The sequence below is a fragment of the Trachypithecus francoisi genome, unplaced genomic scaffold (assembly GCF_009764315.1).
Source record: "Trachypithecus francoisi isolate TF-2019V2 unplaced genomic scaffold, Tfra_2.0 Lachesis_group5, whole genome shotgun sequence".
Lineage (NCBI taxonomy): Eukaryota > Metazoa > Chordata > Mammalia > Primates > Cercopithecidae > Trachypithecus > Trachypithecus francoisi.
This window is the reverse complement of record NW_022681470.1, coordinates 51,905,208-51,932,979: the sequence shown is the minus strand read 5'-3', so window position 1 is coordinate 51,932,979 and position 27,772 is coordinate 51,905,208. Positions and strand designations below refer to the sequence as shown.

The following is a 27,772-nucleotide window of genomic DNA, read 5'->3' as shown; positions in this document are numbered from 1 at the left end:
TGTTTTAAGTCGTGTATGTGTGTGTATTTGACTTAGTTTTGTTAACTCCCCTCAAGAGCCTGCTGGCATTTAGAGAAAAAGTCAGTTGAATCAATAGAATAGCATGTAGTATTAATACATTAATGACATTGGGCCTCCCAATCCATTAATATGTTATAGTTCTTTATTTCTCATGTTTACTTTAATTTACCTCTGAGTATTTTTTGCTCATCTTTTATTAGATGTATTATTTGATATGTGATGATGTTATACTATTTCAAGTGGTATGTTTTTCAGCTAATTAACATAGTGTGATTACTAGTGTGCTTAAATACATGTTTAAATACTTACCATGTATCCAATAGTTTTGATAAATACACTTACTATTTCTACTGTTTTGTTTATAGGCTAATATTTTCTACATTCACAGTGATATCATTTGCAACTAATGACAGAATTACTTATTCCCAATCTTTGTACCATTTGTTTCTTTTTTATTGTACTGACTAGATATTCCAGTATAGCTAAATATATATGGTGACAATAGACATGCTTAAATATATTTGTCATAATTATTTTAAAATTCTAGTCTTATAAGTTGAATATCTGATTCACCTGAGGATTTGTTTCTATTTTCCTATGATTTCAATATATTGACCATTTTTAACTTTCTGTTGGCATCATGCCCAGCTAATTTTTGTAATTTTAGTAGAGAAAAGGTTTCACCATGCTGGCCAGTCTGGTCTTGAACTCCTGACCTCAGGTGATCTACCCACCTCGGCCTCCCAAAGTGCTGGGATTACAGGTGTGACCCACTGTGCCCTGCCTGTTTTAACATTTTTTTATATTTTGTCTCCTGTTATTAACTCTGAAGTATAATATATACAGAGGAAAGCAATTATAACAATATTTCAACTCAATATAGTTACACAAATAAACACAAACATGCAATCAGCACGCAGATTAAGAAACAGAATATCACTGTTATCCGTAGCTTCAGAATACTGCTCTCCAGTTACGATTCTCAAAAGTAGTGAAAATACACTTTACAGTATCTCACCTCTCAGAATGCACATTAATTTGCTATCTTTGATTTTATACAAATGTACTGTATTGCTTTCAGTCATTTAGAGCTCATCTTTTGTGAAGTACCTCTAAATGTTCTCTGCCCATTTAAAAAATATTATTAATTTGTAAAATTTCCTTTTATATCTTGGATGTAAAATGTTTTATTCTATGTGCATTGCAAATATCTCCTTTAATTATATGGGTTATATTTTCATTTTTAAATGATATCTTCTGGTGAACAAAATTACAAGTTTTTAATTTAATTCAGTGTTTTAAAATGTTGCTTTATGGTTGGCAGTTTTTGCATCATGTTTGCTACAACTATTTATTTTCCAGAATCACAGAGATGTTTTTATGTGTCTCTTAGATATAAATATAAGTTTTTTGACATTTATATTTAAATTTTGACATTTATATTTAAATATGCAATCCATTGAATCTGAATTTTGTATATGATTTAGGGACCAATATACATTTTTTTCAATGTTACCCGGAGTTACTTACCAAAAAGACTATAGTTTCACCCATTGAACTGTTGTGTCATCTTTGTTACAAATAGATGACGGTATATAGTTTCTATTCTATTGCCTTAGTTTATTTAACTATGCTTTCTATAATACAATTAATTGCCATGATTTTTAAAATATTTTCTTATTTGGCAATGCAAATTCTTGAGCGTAGTATTTCTTCTTTAAATTTGCTTCAACTATTATTGGCCTTATTAATTTTTTGATTCTATGCACATAGCACAATCTTCCATTTATTTATACCCTATTTAATTCTTCTCAGCTATGTCTTTTAGTTTCCACTAGAGAAATTATATGCATACTTCAATAGCTTTATTGCTATTGTTGTGCTTTTGTATATTTAGTTTTCCATTTGTAACACTGGTATAGAGATATACTATTAATATTTAAGATTGATTGCAAATCCTAGATTTTACTCACTTCACTTATTAACTTGAACAGGCTTTCAATACATATTTTTACTATATTTGAAAGCACTTACCTAAAATTAAAAATTTAATTATCCATAATTATTTGAAAAATATAAGTTGTATTTCAGTATTTCTTAAACTTTTAGTTGTGTATTAAACCATATACAAATAAATATACATCTCAATATATTTTCACAAATAAACAAATGATAATAAGATGCACAAAGACTTACGTAATTTTTTAGTCCTCCTCTTAGGGTATTTTTTTCCCATTATTTTGTCATTGAGTATATTTGCTATAGATGATATTTATATTTAATTAATTATATTAATACAATTTTCTTCTGTATTCAGTATTGAATTTCTTTATTGAATGTAAGTAAAATTTAGTCAAATTATTTCTCTGTATTTTTTAAGAGGATTCACACACAAGTATACATGTACACACACACACATTAACACAAAACAAATATTGGTGGTAACAAAGTAAGTAAAAAATGTAGGCAAATCACCATTAAGTCAGTATAGTATGTGTTCCAGATTATACTGGTCACTGCTTACAAATAATTCTCCTAAATATTAGGAAAAAAGAGATACATTTCCTAAATTTCATAACAATATGTGTGCTTTCTCTAAACTTTATATATTTATGAATTTCATAATTACAAACTAAATTAATTTGTACTTTTGCTTTCACAAAGACTGTAGTTGTAGTAAGAATGACTTGGAAAATAATAACTTCTTATGTAACAACTAGGAAAAACATTATTTATTCAACTATTTTTTTTTTAAAGAAAGGCCTCAGAGAGCTAAGTAAGCAAGAAACATAATACAAATTAAAATTCCAGACTCTCAAAATTGTCTAAAATGAGCTGATCTCTGATTTTATTTTCTGCTAGGAACTTTTACTTATTCTGGGCACGTCTAAAGATCTGGTTTGAGCCAGGCAAAGAACACGGCTGAATGAAGAAGTCAGGTTTATAGTTGTAATGCTAAAAAATCATAGGCTGCTTTTCTCCGGAGCATATACAAACTTTTGTGATTCTTAGGGAGCTAGCGCAAAACATTCTTTTTCATATATTCTTAGAAACTTATGTACCTACATTAGAGCTAGAATATATATGAATAAAATTTAAGACAGGATAACAAAATATATTTTACAATGGAATATATCTGTATTAACTTATATAAACCATTTTCTCTCATGCTCAGTATTTTCCAATATACTTCCAATATTTCTTAGAAGAAAACAATCTCTCACTCAGAAGCTGTCCACACTGTCACCCAATTTTTACACCACAGGTTTTCTTTTCAGTCTTTAGACCTTAGCTTTCTGGTCATGTCATCAGAGGACCCTTCCTTGGCCAGCTTATTTTTAAAAATTTTTTTAAATGAACGTTGGCAAATTGCGTGATTTCCTACTTGTAAAAAATGTATGAATGATTCCCATACTGGATAAAATATACTTGCAATATTTGAAAATCTCATATGTTAAAAAAAATTGTACCTCATTTTCAGAATGTGGTTGTCACATGTTATATTCACATTTCTCAATTTTTTATTGTTCATTGACTGATTTATCTCCTGTAAATTTTCTTTTAATGTCCTTATCTCTTTTAGTTTGAGATTTCTGAGATTTTTTTTACTGATGTATAAAGATAGTTTCTTGCTTTTAAATATAGAGATGTTAAATGTTTGTTGTATGTGTTACTATAAATATAACATGCTTTTTTATCTTTTAAAAGTAATTTTTTGTAATATATAATAGTTCTCAAAATGTATCTAAACAAACGTTTGAAGTTTAATAGTTTTTAGGTGGTCTGATGGTGTTACAAACTTCATTTCCAAATACTAAATACAATTTTTTATTTCCATAGATTTTTTAAAACAATATTTTTGTTTTGGAATAAAAATAAACACTTCCTCATGTCCATGTGAAACTATTGATTAATTAAGAAATAATCTGAATCCACATCATCTATATTAAGGAGAACATTGACATGCACTCATTTTTAAATAAATCAGCACACAAAAAAACTATAATTGATTGCTTAAGGGCACATTTCATTATACAGAATGCAATTTGTTATGCATTATTATGTAATAAGAATTAATCTGTGGGAGAAGTATACTGTAATTACAAAATTTTAAATGATTGAAATGGGACAATGTGCTGGATATAGTGTTGCATAGCAATAAAATATGCTATTTCTATAAAATAGCCCACTTTTGGCATTTTATAGTCAATACTAATACATATAAATAATTAGCCCCCAAAAAAGTAAAGATACAGTTCTATGAAATATTAATAATATTCCGAACAATGTTAGAATTAGGAATTAAACAGTTCTTCACTCTTATAAAATGATTTGAGATTGAAATATGTGAAGTAATTTATAATGATTTGCTATTTGAAGCACTTCACTGAGTAGAATCATAGGAAGTTCATTTACAGTGTTAAAATGATATTTCAACTTTATAATAGACATAGATATTTGAACAATTACTCCTATTACAATGTATATTATATAAAATTTAACATTGAAACTTAGAAAGTAAAGTCAAATTTTTTACTAATGTATAACCAGAAACAGTACCATAATTGTTTTGCTTCATGATTTCAATATGCATAGTATTTGTAACTTATATTTTCCTGTCAAAAATAAAATGCAAATTTATTTTACTATGTTAACGGTTGTCTTTACATAATAAAATTATTTAAAATTTCTAACAACAAAGTTAGAATTACAATGACATCTCTTCACTTATCTTAAAAGTTTAAAAATAAAGATTTCCCTAAATTCAAAAACTATACTTTTATCTCTAAACACAAACTCTAAGATTTTCCTGGACCATTAAAACTATTTGGAATAAAAAGGACATAATTTTTTTTTTTTTTTTTTTTTTTTTTCAGACAGAGTCTCTTCTTCTGTTGCCCAGGCTGGAGTGCAGTGGCACTATCTTGGCTCACTGTAAACTCTGCCTCCCAGGTTCATGCCATTCTCCTGCCTCAGCCTTCTGAGTAGCTGGGACTACAGGCACCTGCCACCACACCCAGCTAATTTTTTGTATTTTTAGTAGAGACCGGGTTTCACCGTGTTAGCCAGGCTGGTCTCGATCTCCTGACCTCGTGATCCGCCTGCCTGCACCTCCCAAAGTGCTGGGTTTACAGGCGTGAGCCACCACACCAGAACAGAACATAAAATTTTTAAACAAATAATAGTATGCTGCGATATTCATGGAAGAATTATATTAAAATGGTGTTTTAACAATAGCAAGTTGACAGGCATAAATATTTGAAGTTTGTATATGTATAGGCGTAATTGCAAAATGTAAAATACTCTATCCTATTAATATATCATGTAAGCATTTATTTATATATCATGTGTAATTAACTCATGTCTTATAATGTCACATGAAGTATAAATATATAACTGTTTTGAATTATAGTTATACCCTTAAATGTCCATTTATTTAGAATTTCATTTCATTTCTTATTAATTGTTATTACCTGCCTAGAGTGTATCCTTAAGCAGAAATATACTACATGGATAAGAGGATCATTTCAGGTTGCAAGAGACTGGATTTTTAATATATTGTACTACCACGTGGAATATAATACTATACATTCTCTAGTTCTTCCAGTCCCATTCCTAATAAATATACACGCAGTTAAGGATAAGTAAAGGAAGTGTTGAAATTATGTTAGCTACAGTGAGTTAAGGAAAAAGTAGCAAAGGCCAGCTTCCCACTGCCACTTCCATTCAATTTAACATTTCAAAATAACCAAGGTTTTATGAAGACAATTGCCATGAATCCCTCTAGGTGTTAGTTAAAAATAGCACATGTCAAAAATTAACCATAATTACAGGTCAAATTAAGGATATTTTCCAGTATTAGATTTTTCTATATTATACTCCTTAATGATCCAAAATATTAATGCTAATTTGTAATACATGCAATTTTGTAATTTGCAGATACATACACATAAAAATAAAACACACACTGAAATCATTAAAAATGAAACCAGTTACTTTAAAGCACTACCATTTAAAAATTACATTTGTCACTGAAAATATGAACAGTGTTTGATATCACTGAAAATATGAACAGTGTTTGATAAGAAAAATCACGTTACTCCGTATTTTGTTTTCCTGCCTTCTTGGAGTAGCAAAGCCTTATCTTGCTTTAAGGCAGGACCTAAGCACAATAGTTTCCTGCTGTATGTTTCTGGAAATACAACTCTCCGAGAAGCAAACTCTTTCAAAGCTATCAAGAAATTCCAGCTATCTAGGCTTCACTTTTTCTCAGGATTTCAGCCATTGATGGCAATCTACAGAGAGCTCAAAATTTGGGGGGGAAAAATTAATTTTAAATGGAAGATAAGGACAATCAAAGAATACTAGAATCTCAGTGACCTTATATAGACCCACACTTTTATGTCCCATAATCTCACCTAAATGGAAATTGAGTCCGAAAGATTATGAATATGTTATTTAAGGTAAAATGCATGGCCATTGGCAAGGTCAGGTAAGGTAGCCAGGGCACTGAAAACCCTTTGCAGTGTTAGTTTCTTAAATACATCTTCAGTTTCTAGAAAGGATGCTATATATTTGCCTTATTGAGGAATTTCTTATCTTCCTGTTTCTATTATGACTCATCCAGATAACAAAAAAGCATGCTTAATTTCTATAATGACAGAGAACATTGCCATTTGTGTATTCTCTAAAAGTGTTTGGAATCTAAATTACTGATTGCTTCCTTAAACTTATACATTACAGTAACAGTTTAATAGAAAGAAATCCAACTTTTCATTCTTCCATCTCCAAAATGTGAATTTCCCTGCTCCCTTTACTGTGAGTTCTGCCTTGGCCTCTGACACAAATACAAAGGAAAATACACTTTCCATGAAGTAACTCTCTATGGTATCCTTACAATACCTTTTTTTTTAAACCTCAAATGAATACCTTAGGTTCATTTTTGCTTAAGTCATGTACTCTTAATTTTATCTGACAAGTCTTATAATTTCCTCATTTTAAGCTGAGGAGTAAGTTATTTTCCAAACTCAACATATCTGGAATATATACTTTTTCTCTAATGTATTAAATCCTGTATTTGAAGTGTACCAACTAATATTCAATGGACACTTCCCACGACAGATTTTTCCTAATGTAGGTTAAGTGAAAAAAAAAAAAAAGAAAAAGCCTCTCATTTGTGATGTATTTTGGGTGAATCACAGGTGATCAAATAGTCAATTATACAGCTATGTCTTTGTTGTGGTGGTTATGTGTCACCATGTTTGTGTCTATATACTAGGACTGTATACCATCATCCTTAGCAGAAAACTCTTACTTGAGATGCGGCTACTTCATAATATTTGTTTATATTTTAGTTGCATTTTTATTTGATAGAGGCTTTGCTAAGCATAATTAGTGAATTATCCAATTATAAAATTAGTGATTTGCTAAATACAATGTAGGCTATAAAAATCTAATCTTTTTGTTGTGATCAGTATATAGGTAAAATGATCAAGATATTTAGAAACCCTCTTTTGCTATGAATGAGCAGATCTTAAACATTTGCAAGCCCTATAGCACATAACTTTAGGGCTGACACCTTATTACTGAGTTCTATGTCCACCACTGAATCTAAGTATTCTGGTGAGCTGATATAATTTTAAGTATGAGACAATTCTTCTAGAAAACATTTCCTCTTTAGAACAGATCAGTTAAATTAATTATGAATACAGCAGGTAAAATAACAGAACAGGTTTTGGTGACTTTTGGGGGTTATTAAGCCTTTGTTGTTGTTGTTGTTGTTGTTGTTGTTTTTAAATTAAGTCTCCAGAAGAGTATGTGTGTAGTATTTTATACCAGCCAGCTAAAGAAAAAAGTGTGTTTAATAAATACCAGCATAGTAAAAGTTTCTTCAATTTTCATTCACTAATATCTGGAAGGAATAGCAGAGAATTGCAACACTAAACACAGGCTATTCCTACTACCTGTTAGAAGTGTATAAAAATTGACTCAGGCCAGCTCACAGCAGAATAACCTTGACATCACATAAAGAAAGTTCACTTTTCCCAAACTTCCTTACCTGTGCCTTGACCTGTGTATTTTAGAAACATTCAGAGTGAAAGAGACTATGGATTCATATCCTTTGACAGTGATTATTTGATGTAAGCTCACATTAAATAAGACCATTATTATCTTGAGATATCTGCTTTCTATATTTAATAGGAATAACTAAAGAACACATTTTCAAAGAAATCAGTGACGTTTACAACTGTACAAGGAGAATCATGTAAAAAACAGAGTAAACAAGGATTGATCCGAGAAATCATATATAATGATTAACTTGGGTCCTTTCTCTAAATTGCAAATCCTGAGGCAGAAATCAGACATATTAAAATAAATACCATTGTTTACCTGGGCATAGGATGTTCCTGTCAACACAGTTTTGCTTAAGTCTCTACTAATTGTAAAGAGCTCTATTAATTGGTGGTTGTATCCCACCAAAAAGCTGGGATAAAACCTCTTTAGGCCCAGTTGTATTGCCACTGCATAGGCATGCATTGATTTCTCTTTCATAATTAAAATAGTGCTCCAATAAAGTATTCACTGGTTCAGAATGACGTATTTAGAGGTGCAAAATGAAAACTCTTGGACTTCATTTATTCTCACTTTTTTGAAATCTATAAGCATTTTGATTATATATTGATGATCATATTAGATTTTGTATTAGAGTCCTCAACGTAACATTTACATATTGGATATGCATAATTACTTCTTTCTTAACTATTAAACATTGAAATAATTTTGTTGGGAATAAGATTAAAATTACCTTACAAATAACTAGAGACTATTATGCCTGCACTAATTCCAGTATCATGAAATTAATGCATATATTTAATTAATACAGATAACTAATTATTTACTCCTTCACCTTAAATGTATACAATTCTTAACATTCCTATGACTTTACTACAAACAACACTAGTTATCTTAAAATTATTTCTTAAATTAATAAAATAATGACTTAATTAAATTCTATATTATCAACAGATTCTTAAATTCATTTCTTATAAAAATATTCTCCCAAAAGCTTCCCAATTATTTATTTTGATTAAATATAGATAATAATCTTCTGAAATCTTAGGAGGAAAATTCAAATGAATTAAAGAAAAATATAATGATTTCTGATATTGCCTTATTTAAAATTTAAGTTCCTGGAAGACAAATATAAGGTTACCTATGGCCTAATTCAATTCATATTGAGATTATAAAATGTTTTTAATTATGAAAATCTGAATATTTGAATTTACTTTGGGCATTAGAAAAAAATCTAAATCAAGTGATTTTTTAAAAAATGCAGTATAGAAGAAAAATATTCGTTTTACCCCTCCTCGAATACTCTATATCAGTGTTTCATCACTACTAATGTAAGGCTTTGACTCTGATTAACATGAAGATACTAGGATAAATAGCATATTATTCACAGTGTTGAACTCCAATTGTGAGATAATCCAAGTAGATGTGATGTAATTTGTGAAAGACAGAGTAGAAAATGTAAATTATATATTTTATATATAATATATATCGAATAAATTTATATGTATTTACATAAATGTATTTATATATTTATAATATAAAAATATATAACAAATCTGTTTTATATTTATGTATTTATATAATAGACGTATACAATATACTCAACAGTTATCTTTTCTGCTCATCTCCTTTCTCCCACCCTTCACCCTCAAGTAGACCCCAGCGTCTGTTGTTGCCTTCCTTGTGTTCATGAGTTCTTATCATTTAGCTCCCACTTGTAAATGACAACATGTGGTAATTGGCTTTCTCTTACTGGGTTAATTTGCTAAGTATCATAGCCTCCAGCTCCATCCATGTTCCCACAAAAGATACAATCTTGTTCTTTTTTATGGCTGCACAGTATCCCATGGTGTATATGTATCACATATTCTTTACCCAACCTGTCTTTGATGGGCATTTAGTTTGACTCCATGTCTTTGCTATTGCGAATAGTGTTGCATTGATCATTCATGTATATATCTCTTCATGGAAGAATTATTTATATTCATCTGGTTATATACCCAGTAATTGGATTGCTGGTTAAGATGGTAGTTCTGCTTTTAGCTCTTTAAGGAATCATCTTACTGCTGTCCACAATGTTGAAACTAATTTACACTACCACCAACACTGTACAAGTGTTTCCTTTTCTCTGCAACCTTGCCAGCATCTGTTATTTTTTTACGTAACTAATAGTCATTCTTACTGGTGTGAGATGGTATCTCATTGCGAGTTTGATTTGCATTTCTGTAATGATAGGTGATATTGAGCTTTTATTTTCATATACTTGTTGGTCACATGTGTGTCTTCTTTTGAGAAGTGTCTGTTCATGTCCTTTGACTACTTTCTAAGGGAGCTGTATTTTCTCTTGCAAATTGGTTTGCATTCCTTAGAGATGATGGATATCAGGACTTTGTTAGATGCAGTGTATTATAGTTCTCATTGTAGAGATCTTTCATCTTTTCTGCCAAGACTATTGGGTTTTCTAGAGGTTGAATCATATCATCTATATACAGAGATAGTTTGACTTCCTCTCTTCCTATTTGGATCCTTTATTTGTTTCCCTTGACTGCTTTGGCTAGAATTTCCAACATTATGTTGAATAGGAGTGGTGAGAGAGGGCTTTCTTGTCTTGTGCCTGTTTTCAGAAGAATGCTGTTCTAGCTTTTACTCCTTCAGTCCGACATTGGCTGTGAGTTTATCATAGGTAGCTCTTCTTATTTTAGGGTATATTCCTCCATGTTGAGAGTTTTTAACATGAAGGGATATGGAATTTTATCAAAATACTTTTTTTTGCATCTATTGAGATAATAATAAGGTTTTTGTCTTTTGTTTATGTGATGAATCATGTTTATTGATTTGCATATGTTGAACCAACCTTACATTTCAGGGATGAATCCTTCTCAATCATTGTGGATTACATTTTTGATGTGTTGTGGATTCAGTTTGCCAGTATTTTGTTGAGGATTCCTTTATCAGGAATATTGGTCTGACGTTTTCTTTGTTGGTGTGTGTGTACTGGCCTCGTAGAATAATAGGGGAATAATAGGGGAGGAGTCCCTCCTCTCAACATTACTTTGATGTTGAAAGTGAGGGCTAGTCAGAGGTGGTTGGAATATGGGGATGGATTTTTGTGAATGATTTAGCACCATCCACTTGGTAATTGCTCTCATGAGTGTAAGTTCTCATGAGATCTTGTTGCTTAAATGTGTGGCACCTCTTCCCACTCTCTGTTGCTGCTGCTCCCACCACATGATATACCTAACACCTCCTTTGCCTTTTATCATAATTAGAATCTTCTTGATGCCTCCCTAGAAGCAAAAGGTGTTATGCTTCCTGTATCACTTACAGAACCATGAGCCAATTAAACCTATTTTCCTTATAAATTACCCAATGTCAGATGTCTTTTATAGGAGTATGAGAATGGACTAATACAGAAAATTGGAGTGTGACATTGCTATAAAGCTACCTGAAAATGCAGAAGCAACTTTGGAACTGGTAATGAGCAGAAGCTTTAAGAGGGTGGAGGGCTCAAAAGAAGACAGGAAGATAAGGGAAAGTTTAGGACTCCCTAAAGACTGGTTGAATGGCTATTAACAAAATGATCATAGTGATATGAATAGTAAAGGCCAGGCTGATGAGGTCTCAGATGGAAATGAGTCACTTACTGGAAACTGAAGCAAAGGTCACTTTTGTTATATCTTAGCAAATAACTTGACTGCATTGTGCCCCTGCCCTAGGGAATCTAGGGAACTTTGAACTTGAGAGTGATGATTTAGGGTATCTGGTGGAAGAAATTTCTAGCCAGCAAAGCATTCAAGATGTGACCTCACTGCTTCTAACAACATATGCTCATATATGTGAACAAAGAAATAATGTAAGGTTGGAACTTATGTTTAAAGGAGAAACAGAGCATAAAAATTTGAAAAATTTGCAGCCTGGTCAAGTGGTAGAAAAGGAAAGCCATTTTCAGAGGAGAAATTTAAGGACGCTGCTGAAATTTGTGTATGTAAAAAGGAGTCAAGTGCTAATAGTCGAGACAATGGGGAAATGGCCTTGAAGGCATTTCAAAGGGCTTGCCGCAGCCCCTTCCATCATAGGCCTGGAGGTCTAGGAAGGTAGAATGGTTTCCTGGGCCAGACCCAGGGTCTGCCGTGCTGTGCAGCCTGCCTCAGGATATTGTTTCCTGCCTCTTACCCACTCCAGCTCTAGCCATGTCTCAAAAAGGGCCAGGTACAGCTCAGGGCACTTCTTTAGGGGGTGCAAGCCTTCAAGGCTTCTATGTGGTATTACACCTGTGGGTAGACAGAGTGAAAGATTTGAGGCTTTGGAGCCTCTACCTAGATTTAGGAGGATGTATGGAAAAGCCTGGATATCTAGGCAGAAGCCTGTTATAGGGACACAACCCTCATAAAGAGCCAGTGCAGAGGGGAATTATGGGGTTGGAGCCTGCACACAGAGTCCACACTGGGGTACTGCCTGGTGGAACTGTGAGAAGGTGGATTCCAATCCTCCATACTCCAGATTAGTAGTTCCACTAGCATCTTGCACCTTGATCCTAGAAAAGCTGTGAGCACTAAAATCAAGCCCTTGAGAGTGATATCGGGGGCTGAACCCTGCATTGCCACAGGGGCAGAGCTGCTCAAGGCATGGGAGCCCACTTCATTAATCATTGTGCCCTGGATGTGGAACATGAAGTCAAAAGATATTATTGTGGATCCTGAAAATGTAATGATTTCCCTGCTGGATTTCAGACTTGCATGGGGTCTGTAGCCCTTTATTTTGGATGATTTCTCCCCTTTAGAATAGAAGTAATTACTCAATGTCTGCACCTCATCTGTATCTTGAAAGTAACACACTTGTCTTTTATTTTACAGGTTCACAGACAAAAGGGATTTTTTTGTTCTTTCCTTCATTACTTTACTTTAAAAGTTTAGATCAGAGTACCAATAGAGGGTCTGTTCGCTCACATTTACTTTAGATTCACCTTTCACAAAGCTTTTTAATGTGAAAGTGATCTTCAAGATGGCTAATCCTTTGGTCTATTTACACTTTTATTTCATTTTATGTCAATAAAATAATAACTCTTAAAACTCTCAGAACCTTCTTACAAACCTACAAAAATGCTTTCTCCATCTTTTCAATGGGTTATGATCCTGCACATCAAGGATGTTGATAGATTTGGAACTGGGTTTTTAAAATACTTACAATGTTTACTTTTTGTAGCTACACAGTAGGTGTATATATTTATGGGGTACATGAGATATTTTGATACAAGCATACAATGTATAATAATCACATCAGGGTAAATGGAGTGTCAGATGGAACCAGAGGTCATTATTTTATGTTAAGTAAGCACAGCAAAGAAAAAAAAATTATAGAGAAAATATATAATGAAAATTAGGGGAAAATATTTTCAAACCATATATCTGATTAAAAGCTAATATCCAAGATACATAAGGAATTTAACTGAATAGGAAGAAAAAGAAACTTCAATATAAAAAAAATGGGCAAAGGAACTAAATTAATTCTTTCAAAAGACGACAGTTAGATGGTCAACAGATAGACGAAAAATGTTCATCATCACTAATCAGAGAAATACAAATTAAAAGCACAATGGGATATCACCTCCCATGTGTTAAAGTGGCTATCTTTAAAAAGACAAGAGATAATAAGTGTTGCATAGTGTGTGGAGGAAAGGGAATTATTGGGTAATGTTGGAGGGAATGCAAATTAACACAGCCGTTATGAAAAACAGTATGTGTGTTCCTTAGAAAACTAAACATATATTAACATAGGATTCAATAATCCCACTTCTGAGCATATAATGCAAAGGAATTAAAATCAGTATGTGGTAGAGCTACCTGTACTTCTATGTTTACTGAAGGATTATTTATAATAGCTAAGATAGAAACCACCTAAGTGCCCATCATCAGATGATTAGATCAAGAAAATGTGGTAAATTGTTTATATGTGATTTATAGGAATAATATTCAACCTTATAAAGGGGGAAATCATATCATTTGTGACAATCTGAATGGACCTGGAGGACATTGTGCTAAGTGAAATAATCCAGACACAGAAAGACAAATACCATATTATCTCACTCACCATGGAATCTAAAAAAGTTTTGTTATTGGCTAGGGTATTCCTTCTGGATTGTTATATGGATTTTGGGCTTTAGACACAAAATGAGGCGAAAATAACAACTGGAACTCAGGGATTTCCTTGGGGCCATTATGTAGTACGTAATGTTCAATAATAACTGTCAGTGAGCAATTGCAGTAACCACAATCCAATAAAGGCAAGAACTGTGTAGGGTTGGATGTCTGAGTCACCCCGCCATCAAGCTACTCAAACTGGCCAAGTTACTGGCTAAAGATAATGGAATACTAGAATACAAGATAGAGAAAGGAGAGGATGACTATCAGAGTCTCAGAAACAGCCTGACTGGACAATTAACAGCTTCAAAACCTATCTCTTTGTATTTGCTTCCTAATTTTGTCTACTTCACTTCCTTTTTCTCTGTCTCCTGTCCTGGGGTTATCTTTCACGGTAAATAAAGCATGAAACTCTGTTTTACCTTCAAACTCTTTATTCTAAGGAACCTGCCATACAAAGGCATTCTCCAAGACCAAAGTCACATTACTAGAGTGCAGCTGGTTTCGTGACTGAGTACAAGAAATGAAATCCCATTTAGCATAAATCCAATAGGTGGCAGTCAGAGAAACACAGATTTACATTTAACTATACTAATCAAATATCTATTTAAAAATAAGATAGCTGTAGTGTTTACCCACTAAAATTATTTATACAATCAGCTTCTTTTTGAAATAGCATTATTTTAATTAAAATATTTGAAACTCAATTTAAAAGTAATATTCTATTCCATGCATAGGGATTCTGCGAAATAAATAGCTTGTATTCTATGCATCAAGCAAATCAAATGGTAATTAATATAGAACAGACAAAGGAATACCCCTTACAAAAGAAGCCACTTGGAATCATAGTGCCCTTTTAACTGTTGGACATTTTATAACAGACTTCATTATGCAACCTCCAGATTTTTCTAAGGTCAAAAGTACTGATTGGGTATGTGTGTATATGTGCGTGCTTTTTTCCCTCGGCTTTAAAAAGAGCCATTTAAATTCTTTGTCCTCATCATCTCTGGAGATTATATATCCTGATGTAAGGGCTGACAAAAATCTTTCAAATAAAATTGCCTATTGTAACACTCTGTGAGCATCCATTTGTGCATATGAAATGTAGAAAGTTTCAGGTAATTCTTAAATACTTAGTGCTAATACTTGGTCATTAATTGGATAGAAAAGGATCCAGAAATAGAGAATAAATGATGGAAGGTTCATTAAAATATTATAGAGAAATTAAGAGTATTTCAAATAAAATACAAAATATTGTATGAATGAATTTTCCTACTTGCTGTAATTCCACCACATATGTCTAACTAATTTACCAATTTTTTTCTGTAATACCCCTGTAACGTTTTGCTTTTATCTCTCTCATGGTGTAAATACTACCGTATTATTTCACTTTCTGTTTATTCTTCTCATCTGCGTATTTCAACCTAAAGAGTAGTGTAATATACAAATCACAGACATTAATGTTATCATCTTAAGTAGTTCACAACCTGGCAAGAAGATAAATATCTTTCATCTCACCTCCCTCAAAAAAAAAAAAAAAAAGTGCAAACAAAAAAGTAACTCTAACATAATAGTATAAAACTACAATAAAGGTATATTATATCTTATTAAAACTCAGTAGACATATTTGTCCAGGAAAAAAATACAATGCCTTCACAGAGGAAGTATCAATTAAGCTGATAATTGAATGATGAGTTGTATTTGTTAACATAAATTTAATGTCTGCAAATGAAAATAAAAATATAATTACCAGTTTCAGGTATGTCTTTAACAGCAGCATGAAAACAGACGAATACAACTGGTAAAACACATTTTAGTATTCTATCTAGACTGGACAAATTTGGTTTCTTGTTTTCCCATGTCATCTAACTACTGTTTCCTTGCTTATACAGCTCTAAAATAAGAGACAGATATAATAATTAATATCTAAACTTTTTTCTAGTACTAAAATTCGATGATTCATTTAACTAAAACTCTTAAATCACTTGAGCATTGTTTTGGTCTACATCCAGGTTTCATTTTACAATTTATATACTGAGAACACAGAATTTAATTACTGCCACTAACAGCATACTAGAATAGCATTGTTAAGTAATGATTTATTATCTTTTTGAAACTAGAGTAAGTGAACACAGAATAGTACACATGTTGCATTAGATAATTTGAAGTTATAACAAAATGCTGAATATATATGAATAACTAAATATTAATTTAAATACTTATTAAAATTTCAAAAATGGCAAAATAAAAAATTCTGAAAGTAGTGTAACTAACAAAAGTTGTACTATTAGTCATTTACATTTGTGCACCATTTCTTAGTGTAAAAATAAAATAATTTTTGTTGACCTTTTAAATTTTATTTTTATTTATTCATTTATTTGAGATGGAGTCTCACTCTTTCACCAGGCTGGAGTGCACTGGTGTGTTCTCGGCTCACTGCAATCTCTGCCTCCCAGGTTCAAGCGATTCTTCTGCCTCAGCCTCCTGAGTAGCTGGGAATACAGATGTGGGCCACCACGCCCAGTTAATCTTTGTATTTTCAGTAGAGACAGGGTTTCACCGTGTTGGCCAGGATGATCTCAATCTTTTAACATTGTGATCCACCCACTTCAGCCTCCCGAAGTGTTGGGATTACAAGCATAAGCCACTATACCCAGCCAATTTTAGTTGACTTCACATGTTGGTAATACATATATTAACAGACAAATGATTGTGCCTAATATGATTACACCTTTTTTATCCAGAAAATGGAATGTATATATACTTATTTCTCTGTATTCTTTGAATATTTCAAACAATATTATATATTTGTTAGTAAAGAGTTTATCATCACTCTTACTCTCATTTGTTAACTAATATTTACTGAGAACTAAATATATAAGAGCGATGTAAATTGAGTGAACTTTTTAAAGTACCTTTTATGTCACAGGTACTTCTTTAGTTGCTGGTGATGGAATTGTAATAAAAATATGTTTTTTTTAAATTCAAAGCTGGCCCTTCCCCTTTTCAAAGGACACAAGACAGAAGACAGATAACAAATACATATATTATGTGAGTATTATAAATTGATAAACACTATGGAAAGAAACAAAGCAGGAAGAGTGGAATAAACAATTATAAAAAATGACAGAAGATTGCATTTTATGTAAGGAAGTTAGCCAGGAAGACCACAAAAAGAGTGACATTTGGTCCAGAATTTTAAGGAAGTGAAGCATCAACTGAAAGGATATGTGGGAAAATAACGTTTCCGCTAGAGTGAAAGGTCAGGTCACCTACAAAGGAAAGCCCATCAGACTAATAGCAGACCTCTCTGCAGAAACCCTACAAGCCATAAGAGATTTGGTGACTATATTCAACATTCTTAGAAAATAAATTTCCACTGATAATTTCGTATCTGGCCAAACTAAGCTTCATGAGCAAGGGAGAAATATGATTCCTGTCAGCAAGCAAATGCTGAGGGAATTTATCAGACTTGCCTTACAAGAATCCCTGAAGGAAGCACTAAATATGGAAAGGAAGGACCATCACTAGCCACTAAAAAAAAAAACAAACAAAAAAAACCAAAAAAGAAACACTGAAATACTCAGACTAGTAACACTATAAAGCAACCACACACACACATGCACACACACACACACGCATACACACACACACACACACACAACCTCTGCATAATAACCAGCTAACAACATCATGACAGGAGGAAATCCACAAATGTCAATATAAACCTTGAATGTAAATAGGCTAACTGCCCCAGTTAAAAGGCACAGAGTGGCAAGCTGCATAAAGAACCAAGAACTATTGGTATTCTGTCTCTATTGGTATTCTCTTGAAGACAGAATACCAATAGTTCTTAGTTCTTTATGCAGCTTGCCACTCTGTGCCTTCACACATGCAATGATGCCCATAGACACAAAATAAAGGGATAAAGAAAATCTACCAAGCAAATGAAAACAGAAAAGTCAGGGATTGCAATCCTAATTTCAGACAAAACAGACTTTAAATCAACAAAGATAAAAAAAAGACAAAGAAGGACACTACGTAAGGGTAAAAGATTTGATTCAACAAGAAGACCTAACTATCTTCAATATATACATCTCCAACACAGAAGCACCTAAATTCATAAAGCAAGTTCTCAGAGACCTTCAAAGAAACTTAAACTCCCACATGATAATAGTGGGAGATTTTAACACCCCAATGGTATTTTTAGATCACTGAGGCAGAAAATTAGCAAAGATATTCAGGACCTGAAATCAGCACTGAAATCAGACAGAAAACACTCCTCAACAAACGCGAAAAAAAAAAAAAAATTGAAATCATAACAACCACTCTCAGAACACAACACAACCAAATTAGTTGACAAATTCACTTAAAATCATACCATAAAATAGAAATTGAATAACATGCTCCAGAATAACTTTGGATAAATAATGAGTTTAAAGCAGAAATCAAGAAGTTCTTTGAAATTAATAAGAATAAAGGTACAACATACCAGAATCTCTGGAACACAGCTAAGTTACTGTTAAGAGGGAAATTTATAGCTCTAAATGCCACATCAACAAGGTAGAAAGTCCTCAATTTACCAACCTCATATTACAACTAAAAAGAACCAGAGAACCAATAGAAAACAACCCCAAAGCTAGCAGAAGATAAGAAATTACCAAAATCAGAGCCGAACGAAGGAGATTGAGGCAGAAAATCCATTCAAAAGTTCAACAAATCCAGGAATTGACTCTTTGAAAAAATTAATAAAATAGATAGACTTCTTGATAGACAAATGAAAGAGGAGACATAAAAGAGAGTAGAGGCAAAAGAGAAGAGAATATAAAAACAATTAGAAATGACAAAGACCTTATTAACACCGACCCCCACAGAACTATATGTAACCATCAGAGAATAATATAAGCAACTTTATACACACAAAGTAGAATATCTAGAAGAAAAGGATGAATTCCTGGACACATCCACCCTCCCAAGATTGAACCAGGAAGAAACTGAATTTCATAATGGACCAATAACAAGCTCCAAAACTTAATCAGGATTCGTAGACAAATTCTACAAGATGTACAGAGAACTGGTACTATTCCTTCCTACTGAAACTATTCCAAAATATTGAGGAAGAGGGACTCCTCCTTAAATCATGGCCTCTCTGGCCAGGATTATCCTGATACAAAAACCTTGCCAAGACAAAACCAAAAAACGATCTTCAGGCCAATACCCTTGATGAACATTGATGCAAAAATCCTCAACAAAATATTGGCAAAGAGAATCCAGCAGCACATCAAAAGGCTCATCCACCACAATCAAGTAGGCTTTATCCCTGAGATGCAAGGTTGGTTCAATATACGTAAGTCAATAAATGTGATTCATCACATAAACAGAAATAAAGACAAAACCACATGACCATCTCAATAGGTGCATAAAAGTCTTGTGATATGACTCAACATCATTTTCTATTAAAAATCCTCAACAAACTAGGCACTGAAGGAACGTACTTTAAAATAATAACAGCCATTTATGACAAACTCACAGCCAATATCATACTAGCTGGGCAAAGAAATATGAAAATATTCCTCTTGGAAACTGGTACAACACCAGGATGTCCTCTTTCACCACTCTTATTTAACATAATAGTCCTGGCCAGAGCAATCAATCAAGAGACAGAAGTAAAGGACATCTAAATTTGAAGAGAGAAAGTCCAACTATCACTCTTTGCAGACAATGTAATCCTATATCTAGAAAACCACAAATTCTTGGCACAAAAGCTCCCTAAGCTGATAAACTACTTCAGCAAAGTTTCACAATATAAAATCAATGCACAAAAACCACTAGTGTCTCAGGATATTTAGGGTGTCACTTTTCCTGCTAGAAATGTCTGTGGCTGGTGACACCTTTGCCTGAGTTTTTGCTTGGGCTTTCTGGGCTTGTTCTGCCTACTTGACCTAGCTGGTTGTGGTTTGCTTGCACTGCCAGCTTGTATTCCACACCTGTCAAGGGTGAGTCAGGCATGGAGTAGCGAGGGTTCTGTGAGTGAGCATGGGTTCTGGCTACTGTGCACAGCCAGGCACACTGGCTGTTGTGGCCCAGCAGGCAACTCCAGGCACCAGCACAGGCTCCTGCTCCATGCAAGGCTGCGGCTAGGTCAGATATACAAATGACTTCTGTTACAGGCACCTGTGTCTGGAATGAAGCGGCACCTGGAACAATGGAGATACCAGGAACCACAGAGCTCCAAAGAAGGTGTCACAGCCTTGGCTCTGTGCCCTAGGTCTGGGATCCCCAAATGGCCACAGCTCTTCTCACTTTCTCTTCACTCACCACGTGGCAAGCTGGAGGGAATTTCAGTAGTGTTCGTACTATAGCTCTTTCAGTGCTGCCATTCATCGAGTCCTGAGTTCTTGTCTGGTGCCCAAGAAGAATAAGGTATGCAAACAATTGCAGAGTGAGCAAGGTGAAGAGAGTTTTACTGAGACACAGAACAGCTCTCAGGAGACCCAAAGAGGGCAGCTCCTTTCCACAGACAGGTCATCCCAATGAGCATCCAGGTCTCAGCAGGGAGGAGACCCATAGTGGGTAGCCCCTTTCTGCAGGCTGATCGTCCTGACAAGTGGAGGAGATCCAAAGTGCATAGCTCCTTCCCACAGCTGGAAGTCCTGATGTCTGTACAAGTCTGGCTGAATCTGGGGTTGTTATGGGCTCAGAACAGAGGAAGTGCATGCTGATTGGTCCATGAGTGACCATAAGCACCATAAGTTCTCACTCTGGGCCACGGACTTCACCTGGAACTGGCAGCCTGGTCCCCAGGCTTCAGGCCATCCCTGGCTTGAAGGTAGGGTTTCACCTGAGACCTGCCCCTTTCCTCCCGGGAACCTGCTTGCCTCCGTCATCATCAACATGCCATCCACAGCACCCAAGCTCTTCCTACTGAGGTGCACCTGCAGGCCCACATTGAGCCACCCTCAGCCCCCCTTCAGGGTCCCTCCCATGCTCATTGGAGCTCAGAATTCGGAAGGGACTAAAGTGGCAGGGTGCTGGTGTGTCAGCACTGCCCAGCATGCACACACCAGCCAAGTCGTGACAGTGCCCAGGGTCAGCCACAACTTTGCTTTACCCCACAGCCGGCACCAGGAGCAGGGAGAGGCCAGGAAGCAGGAGCAGCCACTTTCAGTTCTGCGGAGGCAAGGAGTTTCCTGAACCCCCTAGAGTGCAGGGATGCCAAGGTCTGGAGCCATAGCGGAGCAGTAGTAGCTGTGGCCAGGAGCACTGGCTCTTCCTCTGCTGCAGCCAGCGTCCTCACAGGGGCCACTCCAGATGGGACATTTCTGCCATCACTAGTATTCCTATACATCAACAGCAGTGAAGCTATTGCCAAATCAGGAATGAGATACCATTCACAATTGCCATAATAAGAATAAATTATGTAGGAAGATAGCTAAAGAGGAAGGTGAAAGATCTCTACTAGAACAACTACAAAACACTGCTCAAGAAAAATCAGAGATGACACAAACAAATGGAAAAAAATATCCCATGCTCACGGATAGGAAAAATCAACATAATTAAAATGGTCATACTGCACAAAGCGTTTATACATCCAATGCTATTCCTATCAAACTACCAATTTTTCATAGAACTAGAAAAAACCTTTTTAAAAATTCATATGAACCAAAAGATAACTTGAAGAGCCTAAATAAATAGAACAAAGCTGAAGCCATTGTGCTACCCTATTTCAAACTGTCCTACATGGTTACAGTAACCAAAACAGCATAGTACTGGTACAAAAACAGACACATAGTCTAATGGAACATAATAGAAAACCCCAAAATAGGACCACACACCTGCAACTATATGATCTTCAACAGAGCTGATAAAAATCAAGCAATGAGGAAGGGGCTCCCTATTCAGTAAGTGGTGCTGGCATAACTGGCTAGCTATATGCAGAAGATTGAAACTGGACCCCTTCCTTACATCATACAAAAAGTCAACTCAATTAAGTACTTAAATATAAAACCCCAAACTATAAAAATCCTAGAAGACAACCTAAGTAATATTATGGACACAGGAATGAGCAAATGTTTCATGAAGAAGATGCCAAAAGCAATTTTGGCACAAGCAAAAAACATGACAAATGGGATCTAATTAAAGTAAAGAGCTTCTACACAGCTGAAGAAACTATCAACAGATTAAACACACAACCACAGAATGGGAGCAAACTTTTGCAAACTATGCATCTGACAAAGATCTAATATCCATCATTCATAAGGAACTTAAACAAATTTACAAGATGAAAACAACCTCATTAACAAGTGGGGAAAGGACATGAACAGACACTTCTTAGAAGATGTGTCCAACAATCATATGAAAAAATGTTCAACATGGCTGATCATTAGAGAAATGCAAATCAAAACCAAAATAAGATACCATTTCACACCAGTCAGAATAGCTATTATTAAGAAGTCAAAAATAATAGATTCTGGCAAGGTTGTGGAGAAAAAGAAACACCTTACATGCTATTGGCGGGTGTGTAAATTATTTAAAACATTGTGGAAAACAGTGTGGCAATTCCTGTAAAACCTAATAACAGAACTACCATGCAACCCAGCAATCTCATTACTGGGTATATACACAAAGGAATATAAAAGGTTCTATCATAAAGACATATGCATGTAGATGTTCGTTGTGCCATGAATCGCAATAGCAAAAATATGAGATCAACTTATATGTCCATCAATAGTAGACTGGATAAAGAAAATGTGCTATATATACACCATGGAATACTAACTAATGAGTGCTAGGTTTAATATCTTGCTGAAATAATCTGTACAGAAGCTTTCTCTGGTTTGCAGATTTAATTAAACATTTTACACATTTAAAATTTAAAGCTATTCTAAATTTTAAAAGCTTATTGAAAACATTTGGTCTTTTTCTCCCCACTGAGCGTCACTGGGCCTGCAGGTCTCTGTCAGCCGCAGATGTGGGCCTCTGTTCCGCAGGATGGGGTTTGTTAAAGTTGTTAAGAATAAGGCCTACTTTAAGAGATACCAAGTGAAATTTAGAAGATGACGAGAGGGTAAAACTGATTACTATGCTCAGAAACGCTTGGTGATACAGGATAAAAATAAATACAACAAACCCAAATTCAGGATGATAGTTCATGTAACAAACAGAGATATCATTTTTCAGGTTGCTTATGCCTGTATAGAGGGGGATATGATAGTCTGCACAGTATATGTACATGAACTGCCAAAATATGTTGTGAAGGTTGGCCTGACAAATTATGCTGCAGCATATTGTGCTGGCCTGCTGCTGGCCCACAGGCTTCTCAATAGGTTTGGCATGGACAAGATCCATGAAGGCCAAGTGGAGGTGACTGGCGATGAATACAATGTGGAAAGCATTGATGGTCAGCCAGGTGTCTTCACCTGCTATTTGGATGCAGGCCTTGCCAGAACTACCACTGGCAATAAAATTTTTAGTGTCCTGAAGGGAGCTGTGGATGGAGGCTTGGAGGCTTGTCTATTCCTCACAGTACCAAACGATTCCCTGGTTATGATTCTGAAAGCAAGGAATTTAATGCAGAAGTACACTGGAAGCACATCATGGGCCAGAATGTTGCAGATTACATGCATTACTTAATGGAAGAAGATGAAGATGCTTACAAGAAACAGTTCTCTCAATACATAAAGAGCAGCGTAACTGCAGACATGATGGAGGAGATGTATAAGAAAGCTCATGCTGCTATAAGAGAGAATCCAGTCTATGAAAAGAAGCCAAGAAAGAAGTTAAAAAGAAGAGGTGGAACCGTCCCAAAATGCTCAGAAGAAGGATCGGGTAGCTCAAAAGAAGGCAAGCTTCCTCAGAGCTCAGGAGTGGGCTGCTGAGAGCTAAACCAAACAATTTTCTATGATGATTTTTCAGATACAGGCAATAAACTTATGGACAGAAAAAAAAAAAGAAAACATTTGGCATTATTTAGTCTGTTCAACCTACCACTAAGAAGAATAAAAATAACAACATTATTAATATCAAACTGCTTATATTCTCCGCCCCTCCCCCCCCCCAGACAGAGTCTAGCTCTGTTGCCCAGGCTGGAGTGCAGTGGCGCAATCTCGGCTCACTGAAAGCTCCACCTCCTGGATTCACACCATTCTCCTGCCTCAGCCTCCCAAGTAGTTGTGACAATAGGTGCCTGCCACCATGCCCGGCTAATTTTTGTATTTTTAGTAGAGACGGGGTTTCACGGTGTTAGCCAGGATGGTCTCGATCTCCTGACCTTGTGATCCACCCACCTCGGCCTCCCAAAGTGTTGGGATTACAGGCGTGAACCACAACGCCCAGCTCAAACTGCTTATATTCTTAAAGTACCCATATGAGGTCTGCAGTCATGGTATATTATTACTGAACATAGTGCTGTTTATTATTTGCTAATATTTTATCTTATTGAATCAATATTTAAATATAATCTTAATCTATAACTTTCTTTTGACTGTATTGGAATTTTTTCTTATAAAAATTGAGATATTATATCCTTTCATCAAGCTCTAATAATTTAAATGTGACAATCATATGTCCACAAAGGGCTTACAAGTATTCACCTACAAAATAATCTAGTATAATTATTTTTATAATAACCTGCATAATATTTAATGGTCTTGTTATTTTGGGAAGTACAGTAGTAATCAGGCTGCAATACATTAATATTTTTTGAAACTCCTTTTAGGATTTTGGTTTCCTTTTATTATATGTTTTTTAAATCATTTCAATAATATGTGTTTCTTAAATGATTGTGTGTTTCTAAATATATTAACATATTGATGTATAAATATATTCCTATATTAATTTTCTATTATGGCTGTTGCTATTTTCTATTGTTTTGTATCTCACAATACATATTTTATCTTTATTTCCTCAACCTTTGTTTCTCTGTGTCTAATTCTTCATTAGTTGAGATTAACTGATGATTTGCTCTTTTGTGTTTTTTGCTAAATTTGTAAATACTATATTAATAAAATTTCCCTTTATTTTCTTTATTATTCATATATTCACTTTAAAATATTATTTTTGTTCTATATTTTTCCAGGCTATGCTACATCCTGTGAAGAAATGATCAACAAAGTAAGTGGTCTGTACTTTCATGGAGCCAATAGTCATTTGCAAAAGATGGACTTCAATTAATTAGTTAAAGGAAAGGGAAGTATAATCTGTGATAAATCTTTTGAAAAAATATTATGGAATATATAACAAGATCATCTAATATAGTTAGATTAGACAGGTGAATGAAAATAAAATTAGATTTTATTTATGCATAATTTTTCAACACTATTATGGAAATTTTCTTTGTCTTCTAACACAAAATACGTTTTTGGAAAGAGGCCACGTGTACCTATAATATAAAAGTGGTCTCTTTTTTTCGGTTTGAAAATTTATAATTGTTCATTTTAGAGCATCTCTTTCTATCTTCTCTCTCTCTCTCTTTATAAATACACACACACAAACACACACACATACACTTTTTACCTTCTTTACTAAAGTGTAATTTATATACAAAAATTGAACATTTTTAATGTATATAATTTGTTGGGTTAGAATATATGAATATACCAGTGGAACCATTAACACAATAAAGAAGATAAACATATACATTACCTTCAAAATTTTCTTTCTCCACTCAACCTTTTTGTGTGTGTGTGTGGTAGGAACAATGAACATGAAGTGTAATGGTAATTACCAGGAGTGGGGTGGAGGGTGCCAGATGGAAATGAAAAGTTGTTGTTCAACGGGTGTAAAATTTCACCTACACAATATGAATAAGTTTTAGATATGTACTTAGAATACAGTGCTTAAAATGAACAATATTGTATTTTATACTGAGCTCTTGTTGAATAGTTCACACAATTGTTTTAACACCAGAATTTTATGTCTGTTGGGGTATATTTTGTTGTTTAAAATATCCCACTAGTATTGTTTTACCTGTTAGCATCTGTGCTGTATGTCATTTGATTCTGATTCAGTTGCACACAGAACTGTATAATAGTTATGTTTGCTTTCAGAAGGGTACATTTTGTATTCCTATAGGGGGCCAGCTTGTAGACCGATGGAACCGAATAGATAACTCAGAAATAAATTAATGTATTTACAGTCAACTTATTTTTGGAAAGAAGCCAAGAATATCATATTTGGAAAGGACAGTCTCTTCGGTAAATGAAGCTAAGAAACCTAAATATTCATATGCAAAAGAATAAAGCTTGACTCCTCTCACTATACACAAAAATAAAATCAAACTGCATTAAAGACTTAAATGTAAGACAGGAAACTATGAAACCACTAAAAAATAAACAAGAGAACCACTTTAGGACATTGATCTAGATAAAGCTTGTATGGATAAAACCTCAAAAGCACAGGCAACAGAAACAAAAAGAGGCAAATGAGACTATATTGAATTAGAAAGCTTCTGCCAGGAAAAAAAGGTAATCAACAGAGTGAATACAGAATTGCAGAATGGAAGAAAATATTTGTAAACTAGTCATCTGACAAAGGACTAATTTTCAGATGACACAAGGAACTCAACTCAAAAGCAAAACACATGCACACACACAAAAAATTTGATTTTGAAATGGGCGAAAGATCAGAATAGACATTCCTCAAGAGAACACATACAAATGGCCAAGTGTATATAAAAAAAGTTCAGCATCACTAATTATCAGGAAACCACAATTAGATATTATCTCACCCCTGTTAGAATGTGTGTTAGCAAAAATAAAATGAAATAACAAATGCTTATGAGGATGTGGATAAAGGGGAGCTCTTATACACTTTTAGAAGGAAAGTAAATTACTACAACCATTATGGAAAACAGTATGGAGTTTCCTCAAGAAATGAAAAACAGAACTACCATATTATTCAGCAATCTCACTAGTTGTTGTATACTCAAAGGAAAGAAAATCAGTATGTTGCTGCAAAATATCAGCACTCCCATGTTGATTGCAGCACTGTTAACAATAGTCAAGACATGGAATCAACCTAAGTGTCCATAAATAGATGTATAAATTAAAAATGTGATATATATTATATATATATATATACACACACACACACACATACACACACACACACACACACACACAATGGACTACTATCCAGCTCAAAAATGGAATTAAATCTTGTCGCTTGTGACAACTTCATGAGCCTGGAGGACATTATGTTAAGTGAAATAAGTCAATTACAGAAAGGTAAATATCGTATTAGTAGAAGCTAAAAATGTTGATCCCATAGAAGTAGAGTGCAGAAGACTGTTTACTTGAGGCTGGCAAATGTGGGAGCATGGGGATTGGAGAATTTTGTTAACAAATGGAAAATTATATAAATATTATATATATATAATATATAACACAGAAAATTATAAATAGGAGGAATAAGTTCTAGTGTTCTACAGCACTGTTGGGTGACTATAGTTAGTAACACTGTATTATAATTTTTAAATAGCTAGAACAGAGAATTTGGAATGTTTCTAACACAAAGAAATAATAAGCCTCTGAGGTGATGGA

General features: G+C 34.1%; 1 pseudogene; it reads left to right on the top strand.

Moving 5' to 3' along the window:
- The first annotated feature begins 23,214 nt into the window (after positions 1-23,214).
- Positions 23,215-24,182, top strand: LOC117074596 (annotated as a pseudogene).
- The last annotated feature ends 3,590 nt before the right edge of the window (positions 24,183-27,772 follow it).